Source organism: Tenebrio molitor, chromosome 1 (genome assembly GCF_963966145.1).
Source record: "Tenebrio molitor chromosome 1, icTenMoli1.1, whole genome shotgun sequence".
NCBI classification, from domain to species: Eukaryota; Metazoa; Arthropoda; class Insecta; order Coleoptera; family Tenebrionidae; genus Tenebrio; species Tenebrio molitor.
Window position 1 is genome coordinate 46,172,988 of NC_091046.1, and position 27,524 is coordinate 46,200,511.

The 27,524-nt window shown below is 37.6% G+C and overlaps 1 protein-coding gene across 4 annotated transcripts in view; it reads left to right on the forward strand.

The window, feature by feature from the left end:
* zfh2 (Zn finger homeodomain 2) overlaps nt 1-27,524 on the forward strand; it is a 130,231-nt gene that overhangs the window by 45,753 nt on the left and 56,954 nt on the right. Inside the window, exon 2 of one of the 4 annotated variants that reach the window (XM_069059150.1) lies at nt 17,528-17,612. The exons of 2 other annotated variants lie outside the window; for them this stretch is intronic. The gene's annotated coding sequence lies outside the window, so the exon portion shown is untranslated. The remainder of the gene's footprint in view (nt 1-17,527; nt 17,613-27,524) is intronic. One more of the 4 variants, XM_069059159.1, reaches the window with a different exon arrangement.

Sequence of the window (27,524 nt, forward strand, 5' to 3'; positions counted from 1 at the left end):
CACATTTTTTAAAGCTCCTCATTGAAACACTATTACAAGACAATACCTATAATTTAACAAGAGTAACTAATATCACTTAGCAAAGGCGCTATAACAGAACCTTTTCAACCGCAATTAATGAAAATATTCTTAGTAATCTTTCGGCAGCATTATATTTTTATTTTTTAATTATTTTTCTTTAAGCTTCTTTATTGCATTTTTTTTTTATTTTTTAATTCAATCAGAAAAATAATATAACAATTCATACATTGGAGTTCAGAATTATTTTTCAAAATTGTATTACATTTCTGAAACCAACCGTTGCGCGCAAGACTCTTGTTTTACTGTTTTCTCTTTCTTTGAATAGTCTTCATTTTACTATTTTCTATTTCTCATTTTAAACTCTGTTTCTTCACTTTGACGTCTTCTTCATTTAGAACGGAACTATCGCGGGTTCAAATGAAATCCTGGGCTGAGTAGGCGTTGAAAAAATTAAACCGTTTAGAACAGTGTAAAGTTTGAATTTCCCGCCGTTTGACACAAATGACATTTGTTTATGTTTAATCAGGACATAATTGAACATGTTTGTTTTCAGCCCTTAGATACTTACTTGGAGAATAGGAATCGTTAAATTATTCTATTTTTAATGTAAAACATTGCAAGAAAGAAAAAAGGAAAAAATTTTTTGGCTCTAAATTTTAGGTTAGCTGTCAACATGCTCCAGTTAATCTACGCTTTAAAAAAGCACAACAACTGTTTCCAGCGCCTTCCCAGCCCAGGATTTCACCATTTTAAAAATTGCTTTATCAATTAGGCCAGTAATACATCTCTTTCTCTGTCTCTTTCTTTCTCTTCTTTTCATCCAATTCTTCTTTAAATATGCACAACTCTAATCTGTTTACTTTCCAACGGTGTCATTTCCAAATATTTGATTGATTGTCTAGTTTAGCGTGCGACGCATTTTCAAAATTTGCAAAAATATTTTTTCACAACCACTGCGTACACATCTAGATTTATTTGTGTACGAACATTTCTATTGATGTTGGACAAATAGTTCACCTTTGTATGGATATCTCCAAAATCGATCACACATTCATACTTTAAAGCCTTTTACAAAATTGAAAGAAGTTTGTAAAACCAACCGTTACGAATCCAACACTCACTTAGGATTTTATTTGAAATCATGATTATCTCGACTTTAAATTTTAAAAATGTTTTATCACGCGTTGATACTTTAACGGTCGCTCTAGATTAATTTCTTATCAAATAAACATTATTACGCGTTTCATATTTCAACTGAATTTTTTAAATCTTTTCATTATTCTTGTGCTTTCATATTTTTCATTTACATCGCCTCTTTCATTTCTTCAATTTATTACTTAACACTGATACGTCAAGGAAACTCCCAAACAAGTTTCCTCAACCTCGACAGGAAATTAACCACGAGTGATAATTTTTGGCTGGAAAATAATCATTCACTTTGATTGTTTTTTTACATTTTTTTATTTTTTATTGAAGGCCCCTACCTCCTCTTATCCGCTTTAAACAACACCCAAAATTAATTATTTTTGGCGGGAAAATTAGTTAATGAAAATTTAGACAAATCTTTTCGCCCATCAATCTTTATCGTTGAAAATTTGTCGAATTCACTTAAAAAATTTTTGGCGGGAAATTAGGCGTCGGTCAACATTTACCAAGTGACTGTCACTTTTCCATCTGTAAACACTTATTTTATTGTGGGAGATAGATCCCCAAATATTTGTGATGTCGATGACTCAGCTTTTGGCGTCTTTTCGGAAATGTGCGAGGTTGCAAGATGCTCCAATTTTTCTCGACGTTTCTGGACAATCTGGTTCTTTGCGGCGCCCTGGAAGACGCTGCCCCCAGGACCTCCTCCTCGTCCTCCTCGGTCTTCAAACCGTCAGATTTGATCGATCTCAATGGCGTCTTTGTTTGTTGATAAGAAATTCGTTGCACATTACAAGAACGTTTTATTTATTGATCCTTTGGCCTTATCTCCGTCCGTTATTAGTTTACTTACTAACGATTCCGAGATTACCTGTGTTTATTATTAATTCCTTATATTCAAATCCTGTTGCAGCTGTTGGATCTCACGTCTGCCACGATATTGATGTCAAATATTGGTTTAGGCAACAAACCACAATCAGCCTTAATGTGTCTAAGATTTTGACTATTTGTTGACAGATAATAATATTCCCGGCCTCAATGAGTTCTTTATTTCGGACGTGACGTTTCCGCGGCCGCGTCTTTTTCACCGCCGCGATCGATGGGGGACAATTAACGATGATTTATTCGAATCGCCCCGAAGTGACAAAAGTAATTCTTCTAATGGATAATCGATATGGGTTTAATGAGACGCTTCTAATTTATTCATCGATATTTTCAGCGGCGCGCCGACATTTGGGGGGCGCGAACCAGGGTGGGCCGCTCCGGAACCTATTCACAAAACTGTTTTTCTGAGGCGGAGACGTGGCAAGCGAGGGGAGATTGATAATTTTTTGTCGGGACCATTAATAAACACTTTTTACTCGGTGGACTCCAGTTTACAGTTTTTCAAAGGCGCAAGTGCCTAATTAATGTTTGATCCCTTTCCCTTTTCCCTTTCTCAATTAATTAAAGAACTAAATCAACAAACTGGTCCGATCGTAACGTCATCATGTCACCAACTGGCAACAAATAAAAAAAAATTCTGTACTATACATACCAAGTGCATACGAAAAAGTGCGTCCGAAAAAGTGCGTCCGAAAAAGAATTACTTTTCGTCCGCTTTTGAGAACGGAAAATTACCGTTTCCATTGAGGTCGCCTAAAAAATCTCTTTTTTGCATATCGTAATGAAAGTGGCACTTTTTTACACGCAAAATTATAGTGAAAGTAGCACTTTTGCACACGAAAAATCGTAGTGAAAGTAGTACTTTTTTGCATCATTTTATGCCATATCCTTGGAGATGATTGTCAAAGCATATCTTTTTTTTGTAATTTTTCATAAATCCTTTTAGAATTTCTCAACTTTTTTCGATATGCAAAAAAATACTGTGTACAACATGTTATGAAAGTATCTTTTTTTCACTTATTTGCTTGATTAACTCGGGCTACGCCCTCGTTAATCAATGTGCAAATTTGTGAAAAAAGTATGACTTTCATAACTAGTTGTACAAATAACTATTTAGTCCTTTTAGTAATTATAATCTTTTGAAATCTTTTTTTTTATTCTTTTGCTTCCTGTTTTCTCCTCTTCCATCTCATTTAATCTGAATTAAATAAATAAAAAAAATGTATTGCATTTGGAGTCAACCGTTGCGTATCAGTCTCCCCCCTAATCACTTCCTTTTCAAATTCCCCAACTCGGTATCTTGTTTTGGCTGAAATTGCTCATCACAATTGTATCTGTTTGGTTTTCAACGCTTTTAAATATTTGATTATTGATTTTTAAACCCCAACTCCTACAGATTTCAAAAATTGTTCTAAAAGATCTTTCCTTTTTTTTAACAAACACTTCTTATTTCTTGCCATATCTGTAGACAAATAGTTTAAAGTTGTTTATCTCAAGATCTGTCACATATTGACAATTTAACGAACTTTAACTGAATTAACTACCGGAATTTCTTTCTTCATATTAATTAAAAAATAATTTTTGATTTTTGACGCTTTCTCTTTCTTTGATTCTTCCTTGCAAAGCAGACACGACGACTATCCCGGGTGTCTGTGTTGTGTATGTCTTTTACGTCCCCCTGGTGCGGCCGATTTGTGTCCAGTCGAGTTCGCGTGGAGCGTACTTTGTTGTAATTGACGTGTGTAAATAAATAGGTTGTGTGTGTCGTTTCGGTGTGATTTTTCCGTGTTTGAGGAGTTGGATGTTTTTGTGGAGGTAATTCGCCGCAGCTCGATTGTCGTGGGTAAGCAAATAGCTTTATAATTATCGGGCACGCTGTAAACTGTGCCGTGTATAATTAGAAATAATAATTGCGACGCTGCAACGCCGGATAAGCATTCATAATGAAAGTTCATCAATAGAAACGGAGCGGGAATGTTTAAACAAACCTCTAATTTGCAATCGTCCATTCATTTAAAAATAGATAAGACAGTTTAATTAGGGTTCGTGACCGCTAATGGCCGCATAAGCCTTCTAATAACAGCTCCGGAGCGATTTGAGAAGGATCGCCCGGAAAAAAATCAGCGCCGATGAAAAGTTCACGTGTGCGACAAAACGGGAACCGTTCTCGTTTCCGGTGCCGGTCTGATGGCTCTCCGGGCATAAAACATTGGAAATCTGACCGGAAGTCCGACCGTGTAATGAGAGGACGGTGTTTGAAAACAAGACAATCGACGGCGAGCTTCGGCACGTGGTCAAGCTCGACCATTAACTCGGTTAGTGAAAGCAAACCGGAGACGATTCCTGCCGCGATCCGGATCGATTCGTCGACCGATTTTCGAAAGGTGCGTTCGAAGCTCGGAGCTTTCGTGAGCGGAACGGCTCAGATTAGATCGTACAACGAAATGTCAATAGTGCCGGTTGAGACAAGGAAAGACTTCCACCGAATGGGGGAGCTTTCCGATTAATTCTTATGCAAAGCGCCGAATCGACGAAACGCGACTTAACCGCTTTCGACCCTCGCCGACCAGGAATTTTCCTGCTGGGAGCGAGCTTTGGTGGGTTTTTATGTGTACACACTCTCAGGATGGGGACCTTTCGTGTTGGGAATTGTTAAGATTCGATCTAAAAGCAAATGTCTATATTCGCGGTTAAAACAATCAAAGTGGTTCCCAACTAATAAATGTAGAGCTTGTCGTTAACCTTTTAACTTTATTTTCATGCATGAGCACCAGATTGATGGAAACTCCTATGAATGAATAAATCAATGAAGCGCAATTTTTCCATTGGCTTCGTTTTGTCTTTTTTTCTTGTACTCTTTCATTTCATTCAGTTATTTCAGTTTAATTTTAATAATAAGCAATCGTGACGATTTAGAAATAGAAGAGGAAAGTGAGAAATAAAATAGATATCCTCTAGCTCTGACATGATATCTTACCATAGAACAGCTAAGGAACAGCTTCTTTTACAAAATATTACTTTACATAGAATCGTAATTCTCTAAAGAAACTGAGAAGAAGCACATAAGATTTTTATACTATAGACTTGAGAAAGATATAAAACATGATTTGAATCTTTCTTAAGAAATGCTTTATCTGCTTGAAACTCTTAATGATGTTATAAAATTGGGAAAATCAACGATAATTAAGTCACAAATATCTTTCTAGGAGTATCTTGCACAACATAATTTTGTAAAACCAGAAACATTTTAAAACACAATTAAATTATTTGATAACTGGGAAAGATCTTTCTCTTCTCGTAGACAAATGAATACGTTCGTTTTATCTATTTACTCTCTCTCAGTTTGACAGATGTGAGACAGCGCAATCGATATTTGTCACATCACACTGTCCATGTGAGAAAGATAAACTCCTAATTTTATCTCACTTTTTATTTGTTTCTTTATGTCACGGTCGAGTCCAACATCTGCCTTTTTCTTTTTTTTTTTGCACGTATCTTTCATTATCCCTGTATCGAATATAAATGTGAGAAAGATCTATCTGTATTCCCTTGATACTTTATTTACTTCTCATCTTCTCACATCTGAAATGCATAATATAATTAAAATTGTAATATTTCTTTTTTGGGGAAAAAACTGAGAAAGATATAAAAATTCCATCATTCTTATTTCTCATTCATGGACCCCTGCATGCCGTTCTTATTTGGTCAAGCTTGCATCTGCGTCGAGACAACAACTCTATCTATATTTTCCTCATCTTGACCCGAACTATCTTCAGTTGTCTTAATAACGAAGATAAAATTAAATATTCTTTACTTGAAACATTACCGGTAGTATAAGTGAGAAAGATTTGTGTGTTTATGCAGATTAGAGCTGACATTCTGTGTTCTGTACTTTTCAGCTTCATGGACCTGAGACATAGAACGTAATCAATATTTGTCATATTACGTCATGCATGTCACAAAACTGAGAAAGACAAACTCCATCACTCTCTTCCTTCTCATTCATGGACCTGTTTATATAACTTTCTTATTTGCCGAAGCCTGTGTCAGCGTCGAGTCACAACATCTCCATCTCTCTCTTTCTCACCGTATCTTCCTCCCGTTCCACTTGTAATTTGAAATAAATCGCAATTAATTCCCACGGGCAACTGTTCTCCACCTTATGTAAAACCTGTGAAGTTCCGTTGTACCGTTTGTGCAGTCGAACCTGCGAGAAGACTGCCAAACCGCCACTTTCCTTTTCTGCCCCATTGATCGCCGCCGTCCGTCTCCCTCCTCGAAGTTTTTAACGCGAAATAGATTACAATTTATTTAGACAACAGTCCGGCAATCGACGTCGCCCCCGTGCCCGGTGCATCGCCGCCGCCGGTTGTGTGCATTTGCCGCAGTCTTCGGAGTGTGCGGTGAGCCGCCAGGCGGTGGGGGCGGCGGGGACGGTTTTAATTGCGGTTTGCTAAGATGGCGTGCATGCCACACTCGCACTTAGCACCGCGACGCTCGCTTTTTTCACCGCCGCCGCCGATCGATAAGCGACGTTCTCGTGTTTTTAAAACATAAAGCCGCACAGACAGCCCGCGGACAATTAAACGGTCTCCCCCATTAATACGGACCTGGATCACATCCCCTTTAAGGAGAGGACGAGTCTTAATCCATCATTTTTTCCTCGGTACACCGGCCCGAAGCGGGGGAAAACACCAAGTGCGGCAACAACGCGTCGCATTTTAATTGATCAAGGCGGCTGGGGGTGGGGAAGTGCATCGAATTTCGACGGAAAAGATGCTCCCAAGATATTGACGCTTCGGCCGATCCCAACACTCACACAACACAAAAAAAAACAATAATTTAATAAAAAAATATCTTTCTCAGTTATTCTCTTTCCACAGAATTACTCTGGAAAAATGCATTTTTAGAGATTTATTCAACTATTCTCAGTATCTACTGACAATTCCTCAATATAGAGGTTTTTATCTTTCTCCTCCATTCTCTTGCAAGATACAGAGTATACCTATATATTTGTCGTAATTCTTTCTATTTGATCCACGAGAATAATGTTGATTGACAAGTATCTTGCTTGTACGCTTAGGAAGCATATCTTTCTCAGTTATTTTCTTGCACAGAAGTACTCCTAATCTCATTTGGAAGTCATTAAAAGGATAAGAAATGTGACAGATTTGTTTTAGTAAATCAAATGGTATCTTTCTACTCCGTCCTTGAGCAAGATGCTGTAGTATATTTATTGTAATACTTTCTAGATGATCTTCGAGTGAGAAGTAATTGAAAAAAGAGAAACAGACTCACTGTAACGGATTTGTTCAATTAGTAAAAATGATATCTTTCTCAGTTTCAACGATATCTTTCTGAATTCGGAAAAATGTATTTTTAGAGCCTCACTCCACTGTTCTCGGTATCTTCTGATATACAATCATGTTATGTTATCTTTCTCGGTAGTTTATGCGGAAGTGCCACCAACTTGACGTTTCTCGTGACGTTGCCGTGCCCATCTGTTTGTAGATGTTTCCGTTGCGTTAAGTACGTGGATTGTGGAGCAAAGTCGAGTTAATGAACCTGGTCAGCACAAGTAAACTGTCACTTTGTTACGTTACGCTTTCGATAGCCTACTTAGCATTCGTGGAAATATTGGTGCGTCGCGTTAGAAAAAAAATCGATAAGTGTAGATAGGTAAACATAAACAAATCTGGTCGGTCGTCGGCGGTTGTGCGCCACCCCCGTAACATTTTTGATGTTGGAGGCGGCGAGGTGTGAAAAATCGTGGAAAGTTTGTCATGTCGATATGGAGCTGTGCGGCAGGTCAGTGCCGTGACATTTTTGCGGCGTCTAGTCGGTGCCACAATGCGGTGGTGGCGCGCGTTGCCGCTCCCGGCCGTCTCTGATCGGCACACTAATTTAAGAATGACGTCACGCCTCATTACGTATGCCAACGTGAAGTAATCATTAGGGTATCGATTGGGTTTTTTAGCCCCGACACAAAAGGGTGGTTTACGCCTGCGCCGAATTTAGTCACGAATGTAAAGAATTAATGGTTTTTCAATTTCGGTGACACTTATACAAAGCAGCGGCACAGATTGATCTGGTTATCCGTCGGGCGAGGCGCCCTCTATCGCGCCCCAAGATCTCCACGATGGAGTGCAGCGCCCACACGACACATCGGATTGTTTAATAAATTATATTAACGACAGTTAATGTGTGGGGCACAATGGGCGCGCATTACGCCGCGGTTTATTGTCCGGGACGGAGAAAGAAACGGAACGGCGATTATTCAACAAGAAATTTAATAAAACATGAAAGTACTGAAATTACTTTTTAATAATATGGACGGCGAGTCGAGCTCCTCCTGTCAACGTACTTGCCTAACTGTAATACAAACTTTTGAAAAAATAAACAATGTAATTTGAAGAGGAAAACGATTATTACGGACCGAGCAGAGTCCAAGTGTATTTAATATTTAATTACGATTAATTTCCACTAATTACACGTGCACTGCAAGACTTGCCAACCACCAGAGCGTGCTATCGTCTGCGCGAAAACATTTAGACCCTGAAGTCAGACAACAAAAAATCACTAGACTCACACAAAGCGACCCAAAAAACACATCGCCCGTTATAATGACTTGATTCGCGACGACTCGCTCAAGTCATCAACGTCTTCACTTCATTCCACCTTTCTTGCGCTCGTTTCTCACTGCTAGGCACTGGAGCTGGCGCCATCGATTTTCCTACTTCATTCCAACATTGTTAACAATGAGACCAGATCTCGCTCGCTCGCGCGATGACTAACCACTCAATATTTTCGCATATTTTTTGCCCAAGACCAGAACTATATTTAACTCGGTTTTATTGCGTTCTTATGCAAACACACTTAAACTTAATTACATTAATTTTAGCGTTAGATTTAAATTTAATTCTACGTTGTGGACGCTGGATCTTGTGACGCATTTATAGAACGCGCCACCAGATCTGATTCGTTTTCATTTCTCGAACACTTTGGCAATTTGTTGTGGAAGAGTTCTTGAAGAGTTTTCAAAAAATATTTTACAAAATAGGCCTCAGAGGAGCCTTTTTGGCTGTTTACGCGAGCGTGTCATGCCGGTTGGTGTTTCTTTTCCTTTTTGCTTTATATAGCCGGTCCAAAAATACTCCGAAATTTTTTTTGTCACTAATTAAGCGCACCTCGAGCGTCCTCTCATAAATCTCTGAGCGAATTCACAACTATTTAAAAAAATATGACCGCATCTTTTCCTCGAGCGTCTAATTATTACGCGCTAAGCTAATTAGTGAGATAAATATAAACCAATGACAAATAGCCGAAGCACTAATTACACATCACACGGATTACACTTACATAAACCCGGCCAATAATAATACCTCGATGTCGTTACGAAACCTCATAACAATCCAATTTATTAAAAAATCGAAATCCCATACACTTCCTCCCATATAAAAATTAATCACATTATCAATCTGAACGTTTCGTGGGCCAATCCGGTCTGCACGACTGTTCCATCTAAGAGATTAGCAAGACAGATTCATTAATTAAGCCCCGATCATTCATTACGCTGATTGCTAGTGCCGGTCGCGATCGATCGGTGCGGCACACCGGCATACCGTCCCCGACTACGATTAAATATTGAAATTTGTCGTCTTTCAAAATCGATGAATAATTAATTGCGCCGCACGGACGTCCTCCGCGATGAGATTCATTATAAAGCGATTACGCCGTAATCAATCAATTATTTAAAATCGTTGCGCAAAGGAAACGCTCTTGACGGACGCGGCAAAAGGAAAAATGTTGGGAGTGAGGCGCGTTTTGGCGCCAAATTTCGCTGCTTGATCACCACAGCACGTACTTCCAAATCGCCAAAAAGAATCGACGATAAGCACCGGAGACTCGCACAACTCGATTAACAATTAATTCGAGACAGACGATCGGAATTAATAAAGCGCAAGCAGGGACGACGTGGGATCTAATCTAGCCTCGCATCTGGGCGTGATGGTGCTGGTATTTCGTTAATTATAGCATTTGCATCTGACATGGACGACGGATGCTCCAGGAGATGTAAACAAAGCAATTAAACGATTATTTCGTTTAATTGCGAGGCGCGGGGCGAGGGGAGTGGACAGATTGATGGAGACGGGCTGGGGGGACATTTTTGAAGAAAATGGAAAGGGGAGTGGAGGTGGAAAGGTGACAAAATAGTTTTTGGGGAAAGTGGAAAGTGCAGAAATGAAGTAGGAATTTTTTTGAAAAGTTGCCTGTCAAGATTTAAATAGCAAAATGGCGGCTTCAGATGAGTAAAATTTTTATTTCGATGGAGTATTAAAGAGATCAAGGTCCTAAAGATCTCTCCATTGGATGCAAAAAGCGTAGTTAAATTATTTGACTTTTTTTAAAGTCGGGTCAGGTCATTTTGATTTTTTTTTATTAAGAGAAATTTTCGTCTCTCGAGAATAAAAATGATAGAATCGACAATAGCTCATAAACAAGATGGTGCTAATGAAAAATATTTAGGTGTGAAGGTTCTCCTTAAGTGGACCCAGAATGTGACCAGCTGTATCTCCAGAACTGGCACACCTTGCCTACAAAAACACATTAGAATTTCTGAAGATGCTGACCGACGCGTTTTATTAAAAATTTTGCTAATTCTAAATAAAGTGTCAAAAATTAGTTGACAAAGTATTAAGACAAAAATCGGGAAAACACCAAAGAATTTTTTTTTTTAAGAAATTTTGCGAATTTCACTTTTTTGCTTGTGTAATCAGAATATTTTACTTTACTGAATGAAAATGAAACTGGGTGAATTAAAATAAATTAATTAATAAATTAAATTAAGAGCAGAACCAGATAGAGGAATGATAAAGAGTACAATGATGTAAAAGACGGAAGAGTGTAAGAGGAATAGGCTTAGAGTGAAAGCGGGAAGGAGAGGAGCAAAGTTTGAAGACAAAATGGATGGAAGGGAAGAAAGAGTGCAGGATACTAGCGAAATGCTGGAGAGAAAAGAAAAAGAACATGGAGAAGAAGGAGAGAGAAAAAAAACTACCAGAGAAAAGGATATGCCAGTGAAAAAATGGAAAGATTAAGAACAAAAGGAAGATGCATGAGTGAAAGCGACAAAAACACAGACAAAAAAGAAAGAAGGGAAAGAATCAAAAACGAGGAGAGAGAAAGAAATGCAGAATGTGCTATGAGGAGAGAGAGACAATAGAGCACATGTGGAATGGATGTAGCGAAATGAGAGAGAGGGAGAGGAAGGAACGGGGAGAAAAACTGAATGAAGACGGAAGGGAGGTAGGATGGATGAAAGAGATGTGGAAAAAGAGGGACAGAATAGAAAAAGAAAGGGGGGAAAATGTTATTTTTTTTTTTTGGAATTGGAATAAATCATAATAAAGAGCAAAACCTGTAACGATGATGAATTTAAAAAATGCCCCTTTTCAAGGATTTTTTACTGGATGCAGAAGGAAAATACTCAGTAAGAAAGATTTCGAGGGACAAAAACACAGACAAGAAAGAAAGAAGGGAGAGAATCAAAAACGAGGAGAGAGAAAGAAGTGCAGAATGTGCTATGAGGACAGAGAGACAATAGAGCACGTGTGGAATGAATGTAGCGAAATGAGAGAGAGGGAGAGAAAGGAACGGGGAGAAAAACTGAATGAGGACGGAAGGGAGATAGGATGGATGAAAGAGATGTGGAAAAAGAGGGACAGAATAGAAAAAGAAAGGGGGGAAAATGTTATTATTTTTTTTTTGGAATTGGAATAAATCATAATAAAGAGCAAAACCTGTAACGATGATGAATTTAAAAATGCCCCTTTTCAAGGATTTTTTACTGGATGCAGAAGGAAAATACTAAGCAAGAAAGATTTCGAAAAGAAAGAACTAAGAAGAATAGAAATATTATATTGATTATGTTAGAGTATAAAAGCTTGACTATTTCAGGATTTTTAATAAAAGGTCGAGTCTAATTTTTCATTATGTTTTCTCCAGAAAAAATTGACTAGATTCTGTAAAAAATCCAAGAGTTAATCACAAAATCACAACATTTTTATTTGGGCAGAAATGTTTCAAATTTTAAATCCTACATCAAAGAACTGTTTAATATATCAGAATGTATAAAATATATAAAATGTAGAAAATAAACAACAAAGATTTCTTCAGGAAAGGGAAAGAATTGCAATGTGCAAATCTGGAAGATGATCAAGAGTAGATAACATCTTGTTGAGCAATTTGTTCCAGAAGAGTTGTTATTATTTAATATTTGGCAAACAGGATTGAAGAATGGATTAATAGACAACAAAAGAATTTTGAATGATTTCCGTCAAAGATTAAAACATAAATAAGTTACTAATTGGAGTGTGATGTCTGAGAACTGTTTGCCAACAAAATATTCCTAGATTGGAATCTTATGAAAAATCAAGAATAGCATCTCCACAGAATGTTTTTCAACGAGAAATTAAAAAAAGGTAAACTAGATTTTTCTCTTGACTTGATTTCTGGTAAAAAAATGAACCAGAAGAAAATAAGAGAATTTGGAAGATTATAGATTTTGCCAAAAGGAACTTCTAAATATGAAAGCTCTAAAAATCTCGAAATGAAGTTATAAAATATTCTTCAAGTTAAAATATTCACTTCCAAGTCAATTATTGAATGATAATTCATTTTTGACTTTTTCTCCACAGTTGGTATATTTCAACAAGATATTAGTTTCCCCACACGACTCGATAAATCCTCAGTCATAAAACTCTTATACCTAATATGTTTAAAATTATTAAACGCCTGAATTATTACTGTATTTCCCAATACCGAAATTAATATACATATTTACAAAAATAATGATTTACATAACAAGAGAGGAACTGACACTTTACTCTACAGGTACATAATTTCCGAGTTCCTTTTTAATTTTATACAAATCCCTTAACATTATTAAACTGTTTGAAAACACCAAGCCATTCTCAGGTTGCGCTGTATAATAGTTATTTACGAAACGAGTGCGGGAAGACATTTTTCGCACATGAGCGCATTATTTGAGGCACGAGCGACGAAGGAGCGAGTGCTTCATCTAAGCGAATGTGCCAAATACGTCTTCTCGCATCGAAGTGTCAAACTGTCAATCGAATTATTTTCACTCTTTCGAAATTTTCAACATCCAAATTGGAGAAATTTGCGTTTTGTAAACCAGATTTTATTATTATTAAGTCAAATTATTTTCGGAATGCTCAAAAAGGCGAATGCTTTTTGAATGATTTTCAAGCACTAGTGCGCGAAAACTATGTTCGCGGTTGACTGTTGCAGTCGCGAAATGTCATTTTGAAGGGAGCGAGTTCAAAAACAATTTATTTCCTCACAAATTGTTGTTTTGGTTTACTTTTCAAACAAAATCGAGAAGGAAAATACATATCTCGAATCAGTTTCAATAATGTTCTAAATCTTATTAAAAATGAGTCAGAGTGAACCTGACGTTTTTACAATTCCTCTTTAACAGTTAAAGGAAGAAAGTATTGCCTAAAACGCATTCACGATGTTTTGGCTTAATGGGAGGCCATGGAAATTTTGCATTTAATTTGGTAGTAAAGCTGAACTAGGTTATTTTTCTAAGTTTGAGGTTATAAATAGCGTCAATGTCTAGTACATTGTTTTCAGTTTTATTAGTTTTAGTGACGGAAATCAAACAGTGTGTGCAACGTTAAAAAAATAAATCATGGCCTCCCATTATACCAAAACAAGGAGACCGATGTTTAGTTGAAAAAAAAATCATTAAGTGTAACACATGTGAAACAACACACTGTCATCGCCACATTAGCATCAAACACGTCAAAACAGAGTGACAGGTTTTGAAAAACTGTTGTAAATCTGACAATTATTAATAGTTCGAGGCGACGAAGTGAAAATCGGTGTAAAACCTGCAAACTGCACTGTCGCCCATTATTATTATCTGTGAGCGCACCGACAAAAATAACTTTAGTCTGTAACCGTAATTTTTTTTAATAAAAAGCTCGCTCGCAAGCATGTGTCATTAATTCGAAAGTCATTATGACACATCGTGATTTGGATCGTCAGCACGTCGTTTGCATTAATGCATCTGGTCGTCGCTGTTAATTAGCGCGTTCGCGGAACGCCGCATGCAAATGACGGCATCGTCGGCGGCGTGGATATCCTCGCGCTCCGGGTTCGCCGCCTCCTTCCGGTAAAATATGGGCCATTCCCCGTGACAATGACGAAATTTCGAGAGAAAGTGCGGATTGAATGTGTGATTAAGTTAAGCGACGAATTAAAAGGCTCAGTTTTAGTGGAGCGAAGCGACTGAAATTGATCCTTGTACGGCGAAAGAGCGGTCAACCTAAGGCGTTATCAGCACTCCGGGTATTGTGCTCGTCTAAATGCCCGTTTTACACCGGCGATTCGCTCACGGAAAAACATTACACACATACGCCCGGAATTAATCCGATCGGAAAATTGGAAGGGAATTAATTAAACGCTGATGGGACCGGGGGGCGGATGAGGTAAGGGCTCCAGGAATTTTTACTAGGAAGGTTTCGCCTGAAATGTGGAAATGACATGCGCAAGGGATTCGGAAATTATACCAAATTCGCAGATTTATTCCTTCATCTGTTTATTTATTCCTTACACTTTTCTCTTCGATCTGCTCCATCATTTTCGGCCTCTCCTTTTTGATCATCCTCCTTTCCTTTGTTCGTCTTTTACATCTCAATAGTCTTTTTTCCATACTTTTCTTGGTTTTGTATTTTTCTCTTCCCCTCTTATTTACATAATTTAGCGGCACATTTGTTATCAAACTTCCTTATTTTACAGTGTATTTTACATTACCATCTGCTTGTCCTGTTTGTTATTTGATTCTGTTTTTATCTATTTCGGTGTTTACTTCCTTTTTGCTCCTTCTTTCAATATTGCAGATCCCTCAAAGTTTCTTTTCTTTTCTTTTTTGTTTTTATTTCTCAATCTACTTGTTAGTTGTCATTCATTCCCATTTTCTCTCTCTCGACACTTTTTGTTCCACTTCTCGATTGTTTTCGTGCTTTTTTGAAAATTTTCAGCATTTTTAAAAATTTTCGAATAGTCATTTTCCATTCTGCTTTCATTTACTCCTATTGAAGAGATTTTCCTATTAACGTTTAATATTTTTTTACATACTTTTTGGTATCCATTTCCAGTTTTGCTTCTTTAGCATAGGTAGAGGTGTTGGATTCTCTCATGGGCTGTGACCTTCGAAATATCTGCGCGAAGGCAATGAAAAATTAGTAAATGAAAATGACTCATATTATGATATGACTCATAGCCCATGAGAAAATACAATACCTCCACAGCGCATTTGTAACATTTCTCAAGATTCTTCAATTTTTTTTCTTTCAAAAATTTTTATAGTTAGTCTTCATTGGTCGATTATCTTCTAAATGATTTCTCTATTCTCTGCTTGATGCTTCTTTTTTCCTGCTTTTGCGTCGATAAACTTTTTTATCTTATTCTCTTAATGTTCGTTTTTATTTTTCTCGAGTTTTTTTCATTTTTTCAGTTTTCTTATTCAGTTCTTTATTTTCAAAATCCCATATTTTCGTAGTAGCTTTTTGATTCTTCCATTTCATAATTCACTCCAAATTATTATTGCTCCTTTTGCAAGTTCTTTTTTTTCTCATCTTTTTTGCATTATTATTTTGAATGTTTTCTGTTCCACCAACTCTTTTCTTCTATTCTAATCAATTTTTAAATATCTACAGATGGATTTACATACTTTAATTTACATATTTTCTCAATTTTTTCTTACATTTCAACTTCTTTTCAACTTTCCTTTCTCTCTTATTCCATTTTATTCTTTGTCATTTCTGCAAAAAAGCATCCTGATAACTTTTCATCTTTTTGATATTTTGTCCAACGATATATTTTTTCCGTTGCTTTAATATTTTTCCTAATAACGCTTTTCCACTCTTCGTCATAAATATTACAAATAAGCAAATTTGTTTGCTGTTGTTTTCCTTTCATTTCCATTTATTTTATTATTATTTTTCTTTCCTTCAGAATTCTTCACTTCCAATCAATTAGGCCTTCATTGGACTTTTTTTCCTAAATTTTTTTTTTTCTTTTATAATTTATTTTTTTTTATTAAGTAATATTTTTAAATTTTTTTGTTCATTTCTATAATGACTTTTTTCCCTTTATTTTTACTTCATATTTAACATTTCTCTCTTAGAATTATACTCAATTTTTTTTTGCTCTTCATTTTTATCAAGTTTGTTCTTCAAATTTATTTATGTATTTTGTTTTCTTTACCTTTTTAAATATTTTTATTCTGATTTTTCTCCAAATTCAAAAGTTACATAATTTATTGTCAACTTTCACCTGAATATTTTTTCTACAATTTTCCTTTCTTGCCTTCTTTCGTTGTCCCAAATGTCTATTTTTCCTTTTATTTTTTGTTCTGAAAATATTTTTTAACTTCTTTTTCATCTTCTCCTTTTCTCTTTTTTTCACTGATCCACACATCTTTTTTATCAAATTTTTGTGCAATTTCTCACCATTTTCTTTCAATCATCCCTTTTTTTTTCCTTAATATTTTTCCCCCGTCAAAATATTTCCAAAATTAGTTAATTTTCTCGTCAAACACCTGTTCGCTTGTCCGTCCCGTCTCCCCTAATTACCATAATATCCTCCCACCCTCCAGATGCCAGATTCCGCTTAAAACCCGCCAATTTCCAGCGGCTGCGAACCGCCCTCGCTTCATTAATTAAACCGTCCCGTTGGCGGCGGCGGGCCCCCTCGCGGTTTATGACACCCCGCTAAAACAACCGGAGGCATTCGACGCAACAGGTCGTCGTTAATTAATAGCGAGCATCCCCTTAATTACCCCTTTCGCTGGTCCATTATGCAAACTGGGTCCGACCCTCGCGAGAAGCCCCGTTAAATATATAATTACTCAGCTCTAATTGACGTTTATTACGAAAAGGGGTGTTAATGAAAGATTTAAAACGTTCGACGAGATAATCACGGCCCTGTTGGCTTTTTATGCGCTCGGGGGTGTTTTCTTGGAGAATTTTAAAGCGGCGACGCTTAAACTCTCTGATTAATTGAAAGGGGTTGGTGGCGACACAGATTTAATTGTAATTGACTACACTGACGTCGGGGGTGGTTTTTCATTTTTTAAACAGTGTTACTAATTAGGCCCGGGACGTGTCGACGGCCACCGTGCTCTATCTACGCCGTCTCCGTATTGATAAAATTATTTATTCATTAATTTATTGGCTCATTCATCAATTACACTTTCAACAACCGTTAAAATGGTAATTAATTTATTTCGAGGCATTGTCTAATCGGCCTCATTTGAATAAGCTACACCGTGTTTATCTGAAAGGAAATTGTCAGCGCTAATTATCGAATTATAATAAATAATAAATTAGGAGCTGAGAGCGACGACTTCTTCCATTTTTAATTCGTTTCTTTGTTCCAGGTAGGAGAATGTGTTGTTGTGTTGAAGCTGGCACGGAGTCGGATTGTCACTCGACGAAGAATACATACGTACGTTGCCATATAAGGTATTACACTTATCAGACGACCCAATTTAACAATATCGATGTACCGACTCTACTTACCAATTTATGGTATCGACCGTTCTGCAGAAACGCGACGATTAAAAAGACGAAGATTTAGATCGATCTGGACTAGCTGGAAAGACAAAAAGGGGAGCGGTGTGTGAAAGAGTTTCAACAGATTCGGTTGTTTATCTCGAATCTTGACGCACCAACTAGTTTCAAGATGGAAGGTCAAAATTTGCGTTTGGATCAGGTTGAGATCTTGAGAACACGAAAGAATATTTGTCACGTCTAAACAGTTTTGGCCGTGGCAATTCATATTTGGAAAAATAATCTTTCATCCAAATTATTTTAATTTAAATGAAATCTTCTTGTTTAATCTGCAACAAATACGAATTGTAGCTAGGTCATGATTCGCACAGTGGCGACCTCAACTGCGTCTCGGTTTTCCCACAAAAAGACTCACTTCTACTCTTAATGATACAGGGTGTCGCAAAATTAACGTATTTCCAACTCGAAAAAACTGTCTTTTTTGCTTAAGAGGGTTGAAAATGGTAGTAGGGGTTGGTTTTTGTAAAATTAAAGTAGACAGTAATTCTCTTCTTGTTTTGAAGATCAAGTGTACAAAATTTCATCAAGATCGGAGTAAAACTGTAGATTTGCATACAAAATATACAAACAGACATTCAGTTTTATATACATAGATATTTCTTGAGCTTTCCAAATGTTTCAGGACACAAAATTCAAGCAAAACGGAAATTTTATTACCTGCAAATGCATCTCCATACTTTTCTAAACACAAATCACTCACCGTGTCAGATTTATCATCAAACAAATTTTTTTCAAGTAGCAAATGCTAATCAACAATTTTCAAATACATATATTCTTGTTGATTTAAGTAGCTCTAAACACACTTTGTAAAGGTCATTCATTTCTCGATTTTCTTCAACCATTTGCTTAGATAAAATATTTGCAATTATTATTTACAAAAACTTACATGAGGTAGTAAAATTTTTACTACGTCGAAATACAAATATTTCGACAGAATTTATCTATTCTAATTTTTACAAGCTTCAAGAACCCCAAACGACATTTTCTCGCAAAGGCACTAATTTTGAGGTGTTTTTTTCAAAACTAACCAACACTGAATTCACTGTACCTAAGACTAAACAAAATTAAATAAATACAGGAGTAAGTAATTGATTTGACAGTTTTTAATCAATAACTAAATAAAAAATATATTGGGTGTCCTCGCTGTGCCATTGACACTTCCCCCAAGGTCCCCTTATCAATGTTATTCTAGATTAGACAGTATCATCCTTTAAACTTTAAATAAGACTCCCAACAACACGGATGCAGTCCCTCGTCCAGAACCACCACACACTTTTCGACCCCCTGTATACACGCTCCACAAGTTTTACCCTTCTTTCTCAACTGTCATAAATTCCACCTGTCCTCCTCGACGAATTTACGGCCCAACACTTAATTTCATCTTCGGCAACACCGAGGGCGTGAAGGGGGAGGAAATTTTCGTCAACCGAAACCGGCACAACATCTATAAACCATCACTTTATGACTTATCTGATTTCTCTTCGACTGTTTTTAACCTGCGAATCGCCGCAACAATGAAGATATAAATGTTTATGAAAAATCGAAAGTGCGTCCGCACTGTATATGCGTATACAGCGTGTCGGCGAGTTAAATACCGGTTATGGAAAAAGCGAGCGCGTAAGAGCAATATTTCATACAGCGTCTCTCAACAATGGCGAATAACAAAATAGCAGGCCGGGGAAAAAAGCAGTTTTTCGCATCGCTGTGTCACGGATGGCCGGCCAGGCCATCCACTTGATGTATTATTTATCAATTACATCATAATAAAGAACGAAAGACAAACAAAATGGTGCTATTGTCTTTTCACCACGGACGAATTAAAGTTCGGGTTTTGGGGGGCGGCGATCGATCAGCGGGGTTGGTTTCTTGAGGCGGGGGAGAATTAACAAATGCAAAAAAAAAACCTAGAGTCAACAGTTTTTAAATGGCTCGGCAATAATCTAAAATAAAATGAGATTCTTTTGCAATTTTGAAAAAATGAAAATTTCTTTGCAAAGCTCTATGTTTTTTAATTCAGCACCCTGTCAGATATTTGCAGCTTTGTAATACGGTTAAAATTGTCTTGGTCAGCTTTCAAAACAAATATAAATTGATTTGGTAGATTATTGTATTTTTTTGAAAAGGGGGGACCCAGCTTTCAGACGGAGAGAAATTAAGAAAAATCGTAAAGGTCGAGTGTGCGGCCATAAACCGTCTCCGTCGTGCACTCCCCTGCTTAGAATATTGCACCCCGCTGATCGATCGCCCCCTCCCAAGGTCTTCATTTCACTTAAGTCCCAATTAGCGGGGGAAGCACCGAGAGGCGTCTCATTACCGAATTAATGGAGACATTGTTTGAGGCGAGCTTTACATGCAAATTAAGCTCTTAACATGCAAACTGGGAAATTACAGCATCCCTCTCCGGCCACCTGACACGCCCTGGACTGGCTCGCCTCGCCTCGCCCCCCTTCCATTGGCCGAATTTCGCCGACCCGCTAATTAGGCCGTCGGAATTAGGCGGCCGCGCCTAATTAAACCTAGGCGATCAGCGCCTAGGCAGCACACACGACTCGTGTCGCAGGAGGCCGCGCTGGATTAATGCAATCGCCATGGCAACGCACACACGTCTCGACGATGTAAAACAGTGCCCCCGTTGTTCCCTCGTTCCGTCGTAGATGGCATCGGAAAGTGTCACCACCTAAGACTTGCTAAGTAGAATTCAAAATCAATAAGTATTCCATTTCTTGTCTGTAAGTGTGCAGTTCGGTGGGATTCGGTGTGTGGGGAACACCCGGTCGGAAGTATTCGGTGATAGATTTTTTACATAGCCGCCGCCGCCTTGATTTGCATACGGGCGCGCTTTGTTGTTAAGATGAATTTTAAGAACGCGCCCGTGGCCTCCTTTTCGCATTTCTCCCGCCCCGCCGCCCAAAACCGCCTCCACAACGGCGATCGGACACAAACGCAAATTCACAAGAGCTTTACTGTCAAGCTTTTGCCACATCGTCATCATCATCATTATTATTAGCTTCTCTGTCAACTGTCGCTCGAAAGCTCTTCCCCGAGAAGCTTTGACAGTCGGTGGAAGGTGCGACCGTCGTCGCCTCCGGTGGACACGCGGCTTAAGCGTCGGGTTACCTCGGATTTGATTAAAAGCGAGCTTCGGGGGCGGCGGGTGATTAGACGCTTTCGGAGCTTTTAATTAAAAGCGCACCGCTGTTTAAACAATTTCGAGGGAGACACTCCCGCCTCCCAGTACAAGTGTGACAGTGGAGGTGTCGAAAAGTCAAATTTTTGTCGGCGGGGGAAAGCTCGTTTGTTTGGGGACGTTTAGGTCGATGAACTTGCAGTTCCGGCCGCACCGGAAGGGGCAAGAGCACTCCATATGTCTACGCTGTTCAACCCCGAAAACGCTCGAGGATCTCGGGGAGATATGTTGGGAAGAATTAGATTGGCAAATTATTTCTGGACTTGAGGTCAAAAACGCGATTAGAAAAATTCCAGCGGGGTGGATTTGCGCCAAGTTGAAACTTTGAATAGATTAACCTGTCAGTGATAAATCATGCACTGGAAAATATTGTTGGGGAGTTTATGCTAATCAGTTGGCACCAGAGGAGAAGCTAATTCGGTGCATCCCGATCAATTACAAGAATAATCAAAGCTATCTATGATTAATGAAAAATCTCTTCTAGTTTTCATCTGTCAAGTGTTGCCAACCTGGTGTCAAGTCCGGCCCAAAAATCTCCAGTGTCTTTCAGCGCACCTGCGTTTCCTCGATTTGTGACAGCTCTCCAGTGCCGCCAACGCTGCGAAAGTCCCCAGTTCTCTCGTCTGCTCCATTTTGTTAGTCGAAATCTTGCATCCGGAATTAATTCGTGTGAGGAAGTTCCAGGCGGCGGAACAAATCGTCGCTTTTGTACCAGCACGGCTAATTACCTCCTCATTACCATAAATAAATAAATCTGTAATGAACACCTTGGGTGTGTAAAGATGGCACGGTCCGTCGCCGTTTCGAATCAGATACCACATCCACACAGAATTAAAAAGCTGATGACGACGCCTCGACCAAACAATTCTAATTGGATTAGACTTAATGCCGGTGTTTTGTCATAATTTCACAGCGTGTTTACAGTTCTTTGTTTAATTAATTAATACTTGTTCCGGCAATTACACCGGTAATTTACATTCGTTGGTCTCTCGCCGCCTCCTCTCCGGCTCACTTTGTTCATTTTTAAAAAGACAAGATGGATGGCGGCGTGGGCGAGGTCCTCTAATGGGGCGGCGGGGGCTAATTACCGCGAGGGTGCGCCGCCGCCTAAATTAATTAACGACGAACCGTACTCGACCCTGATTAGTCACAATTTACGATTAATTCAAATAATTCAACTTCAAACAGCAGCTCTTTCCAAATTAGAAAATTGCAATTAATTAGTACCTCTAATTCCAATTCTAATTACTTCTAGGAGTGATTAATCATTTCACGGGGTGGCGGATGATAATTTAATTAATTCAAGCAATTGTACTAATTTCTTGAAATTCTGTCGTAGCCTTTCTACTAATTATATTTCGATTAGTCACGTTTTTATTCCTTCCTGAGACCTGGTCGTTTTTAATTAGGCGTAATTAGTTAAATGTAGCAGAAAGTCGACACCATAATCAAGTGTAATTATCGCAATCGCTTGCAATTCCTCGTAATTAGTAATAATTAGCAAATTCGTGTCAATTCTGTTGGAATTGAAGGTGTAGATTAGTAATTAGTCCGCGACGTCTGGTGAGGTGGGTCGAGCTTTCGCCCCCCTCTCCTTAATTAAGCGTAATTAGTCGAATCAACTCGGCGTTCGGTTGTTTGTCGAAGCCTACCCGATCGATTTCCCACTAAACGGGCGATTTGATTGTAGGCAAATAGAAATCAGCTCGACACACACACACTCACCGACATTAATCAATGTTCCGCACACACACGAAGGCAAATTACGCTCGTCGTTTTATGATTTTTAATCTATAATAAATTACAGGAACACAATTGATCGTTAGGAAAGCAATTATTTACGTAAGGTTCGGTCGGTCAGTTTTGGCGCTCGCCGAGCAGGGAACAACATCGCCGAGGCGAAGGGATCGGCGTCGCGACGCCCTCCTTACATCCACACTCGCAAACTACCTCCACTACTACACACTAGATGTCCAGCTGGAAAAAAACACAAGCCATAGTTCGAGACGTCTCCGTCGCGCGGCGTCACCTCCTAGCGGCGTCGCTCGCAGCAGGATTTTTTGCCGGCCACGTGTGTCCACGCACGTGGTCGACGATCCACGCGATTTTTATTTACCATTTTTGATTAATCGCCGACCTAGTGGTACCATTATCGCACCTGGATAATGAAGCCATTTCCTGCGATGCCGGTACAAATTTATTTTCCTGCTGCTGATTTGATTACATTAATTCACAAAAATACTAATATCTGCGTCCTGCACCTGCACAACAATCAATCCGGCCTGGATGCCGTGCCATCCAAAATCTTGAAGTCGAAGCCTGAGTGCCGCAGGGGGCCGCTCGGGGTCCCATCTTGTTCCGAAAAACCGGAAAATACTGCCCCAGCTGACATTTGCGGGGCATTAGCTGCAGCGGTCGCGGATTACCCGGATTACCTAGCGGACTTTTCCACATGGGGGCGCCGCAAATGAGCCCGCAAAGTTCACAGTGTCGTAGTCAGCGCAGGCCTGATTAAATAATTATTAAGGTTTTTAATGGGCGTCCGCGTGCACGGCCATATCGAACGAATCTCGGATATGTAACTCATCCACGGCCATATAAATATTTTACCATCGGGTATCTGGGCTGTTAGTTATTGCCACTCCGCCAGTACACGAGTCCACAATGCTATTATTTACGGAATACAGAATTCTTTGCATTTTCCATACACTCGTAAAGATATACAGCTTGCTCGCTTTGAATTCCGCTACGCTGCCGAGCTTGTTTCAGGACTTGGTGGCTGGTGTTCGGACAAGAGCTGTTCTCTGACAAATTTTTTTCAAATGTGTTGGAAGATTTTTTTGGCGCGGAGAAAGCGCACAAATTTACATTGTTTGGAAGGAATCTGCGGTCGCTCTTGTTCGGAATAGATATTGTATTGTAATTTATTCCTGCTACATTATGTGTCAATTTGAATGTCACTCAGAACGTTACTTTCTTGTATAATTTAATAATTATGATCTATTATTATCTGTTGTACACGACAGCTCGAAAAGTGCAAGAAATTCATAGCTACACGCAGTGCCAGACAGTTGTTTTTGTCCAAGTGACAATTTATTAACAACACCATTCTGGTTCTGAAGGATATGTTCTCAATAATATAGCGCTCGAGATACACGAACTGCGATTATGAGGGGAAATTATTTAAGTAATGAGAATTATTGGAAAAATACTTTGAGGGAAATATTCCAGCAAAATTAATAGAAAAAAAAATAGAAAAAGTTTTTCTGGCGTCTTTTAGTGAGATAATGTTTTATTAAAATGTAAAATGCCCATTGCTTCAGACCCACCTGTTAGGTAATTTTAGGCAATTTAAATTCAAAATCTGTGACTATAAAAATTAAATTTCATTTGCAATTCTGTTAAAAAAGGAGAGATTCTGGTTTGAGATAAAAGTAGGAAGTGTGCAATGACGAAACGTGTAGAGATGAGTTTCTATCTGTAATCTAAGTAATTGGGCAAATAAACACGAAGAAAATGTTTGCATGTTGTGTAATGTTTTGATGAAGTAATAATGCGTGAAAAAATATTTTTGTTTTCGTGTCTCTGACATGTCAACCAGTTTGAATTTTTCAATCAGTAACTTACATTTTTTTTTTCGGCTGAAGTTGATTGATTTGAAGAGAAGTCGCAGATATAAATGAGTTATTTTATCCAAACAAATGTAAGAGGTGTTAGATCTGGAGAACTAGCCGATCGATGAATCGCCGGAAATGCCCCACCTGTAATAATTTCCACTTGATGTCTTTCGCTTTTTTATTCATTTCTTAGTGAATTAATTTACTTCTAAAAATAGTCTTGGATTAAATTCCTAATTGTTTTGGAACGAAAACCACCAAGTCTAAAAAATTTGAAGGTTTAAATTGTTACTGACATTTAAACATCCTGTATTTAAGGATGTAAAAAGAGGAATAGTTTTTCTGGATCATGTTCTCATAAAAATGTTATTTCAGATTTTATAAATTAAAAAAAAAAAAAATTTCGCACGCTGTATATTTGCCTGGACACTATTTATAATTAATGCAACGGAAATTAGCTAAAATCTCTTCTAAATAAATATTTCTTCAGGTCTTTGGAAGTGTTGGTCTAGTAAACCATATTCTGTTACAGATAAGACTTAAATTAATAAAGTGTTGCATTTGCTTGTCAAAACTGTCAAAAAGACAACAAGAATTAGAATAAATAATAAATAAATGCAGGTCAAGTTTCATTTCTGAACCTCTTTGCTTTGCTTTAAAATTGAAGCCTTAAAAAATATTTTTTTCCGTTTCTCCGACATGTCAACCAATTTGAATTTTTCAATCGGTAACTTACATTTTTTTATCGGCTGAAGAAGTCCGAAAGGATCGAAGTTGATTGATTTGAAGCAAGCCGCAGATATAGATGAGTTATTTTATCCAAACAAACGTAAGAGGTGTTAGATCTGGAGAACTAGCCGATCAATGAATCGCCGGAAATGCCCCACCTGTAATAACTTCCACTTGATGTCTTTCGCTTTTTTATTAATTTTTTTGTAAATTAATTTACTTCTAAAAAGAATCTTGGATTAAATTCCTAATTGTTTTGGAACGAAAACTACAAAATCTAAAAAATTCGAAGGTTTAAATTGTTACTGACATTTGAACATCCTGTATTTAAGGATGTAAAAAGAGCAATACTTTTTCTGGATCATTTTCTCATAAAAATGTTATTTCAGATTTTATAAACTTTAAAAAATTTTTTTTCGCACTCTGTATATTTGCCTGGACATTATTTATAATAAATGCAACGGAAATTAGCTAAAATCTCTTCTAAATATTTTTTTTCAGGCCTTCTATGGAAGTGTTAGTCTAGTAAAGCTGATTCTGTTAAAGATAACAATGAAATAAAAAAAAGTGTTGCATTTGCTTGTCAAAACTGTCAAAAAGACAAGAATTAGAATAAATCATAAATAAATGCAGGTCAAGTTTCATTTCTGAACCTCTTTGCTTTGCTTGAAAATTGAAGCCTTAAAAAATATTTTTGTTTTCAATCAGTAACTTGCATTTTTTTTCGCCTGAAGAAGTCCGAATAAAGGATCTAAGTTGATGGATTTGAAGCAAGCCGCAGATATACATAAATGATTTATTTTGTCCAAACAAATGTAAGAGGTGTTAGATCTGGAGAACCAGCCGATCGATGGATCGCCAGAAATGCCCCACCTGTAATAATTTCCACTTGATGTCTTTCGCTTTTTTATTAATTTTTTAGTAAATTAATTTACTTCTAAAAATAGTCTTGGATTAAATTCGTAATTGTTTTGGAACGAAAACTACAAAATCTAAAAAATTCGAAGGTATAAATTGTTACTCATATTTAAACATCCTGTATTTAAGGATGTAAAAAGGGGAATACTTTTCTGGATCATTTTCTCATAAAAATGTTATTTCAGATTTTATAAACTTAAAAAAAAAATTTCGCACGCTGTATATTTGCCTGCACACTATTTATAATAAATACAACGGAAATTAGCTAAAATCTCTTCTAAATAATTTTTTTTTTCAGGTCTTTTATGGAAGTGTTAGTCTAGTAAACCTGATTCTATTACAGATAATAATTACGTAAACAAAGTGTTGCATTTGCTTGTCAAAAATGTCAAAAAGACAACAAGAATTAAAATAAATCATGTATAAATGCAGGTCAAGTTTCATTTCTGAACCTTTTTGCTTTGCTTGAAAATTGAAGCCTTTTGGAACTTCGTAAGAGTTTCAAAGTATTTCTGGCACTTTAAATTTGTTCCTGAAACTCTGATTTTCAAGAATTTCATAATCTGAAAATAATCGTTTCAAGTGTGGTAACAGTAAAAGAAAAACAACACAGTCCGGTTAATGTAAAATTTAACGTTAACTAACTGTTCGTTAGCAAATAATGTACTTTTTGTCGAACAAATGTAAACTTTGGATCAGTGTTGTGGATGTAATCGTCAGAAAAACCTTCAACTAAATTATGATTACACCTAATTAATAATTGTGACAGTAGTTAATAACTTGGTTACATTTATGCAAAATTTAACGCTAATTAGTTATCTTTAAATACGGTGTAACAATAATTATCTTTGTAAAGTGCAAGTCACAATTTTTTCAGCGCGATTCCGCCTTTTCTCTGTCGTTTTTGTGGGTTCTGTTATTATTCTGACAACAGATGCGTCACAAACATCACTCAAATGTCACTAAATAATTAATACGGCGCGAGTTGTGTACAGTGTTACAATTTGTCGGGTAGCACGAAATCATGGTAAACAAGTGTCGGTCGCGCGTTATCAGCTAATTTTTCCAGTGTAGAAAAAGAAAATGGTTGGAAAGTGTCACAAACGCGCCCGGTAATTAGTGATGTGGCGCGTTTGTGTCACAACAGCGAGCGCGTGTAAACCGGGAATGTGCATGTAGAGAGTGATGTAAATTCTAAGATAGCGATCGCCTAATTTTATAGTTTATTTTATTGGGCAATATTTTCGTTTTTAATAGGTGCAGCCCCAGCGTCCGTCGTAAAGCGTTTTTATCTCGATCCTTATGAATAAAAATGGATCCACCTGTGCGGCGGCGGCGGCGGCGGCGCAATTA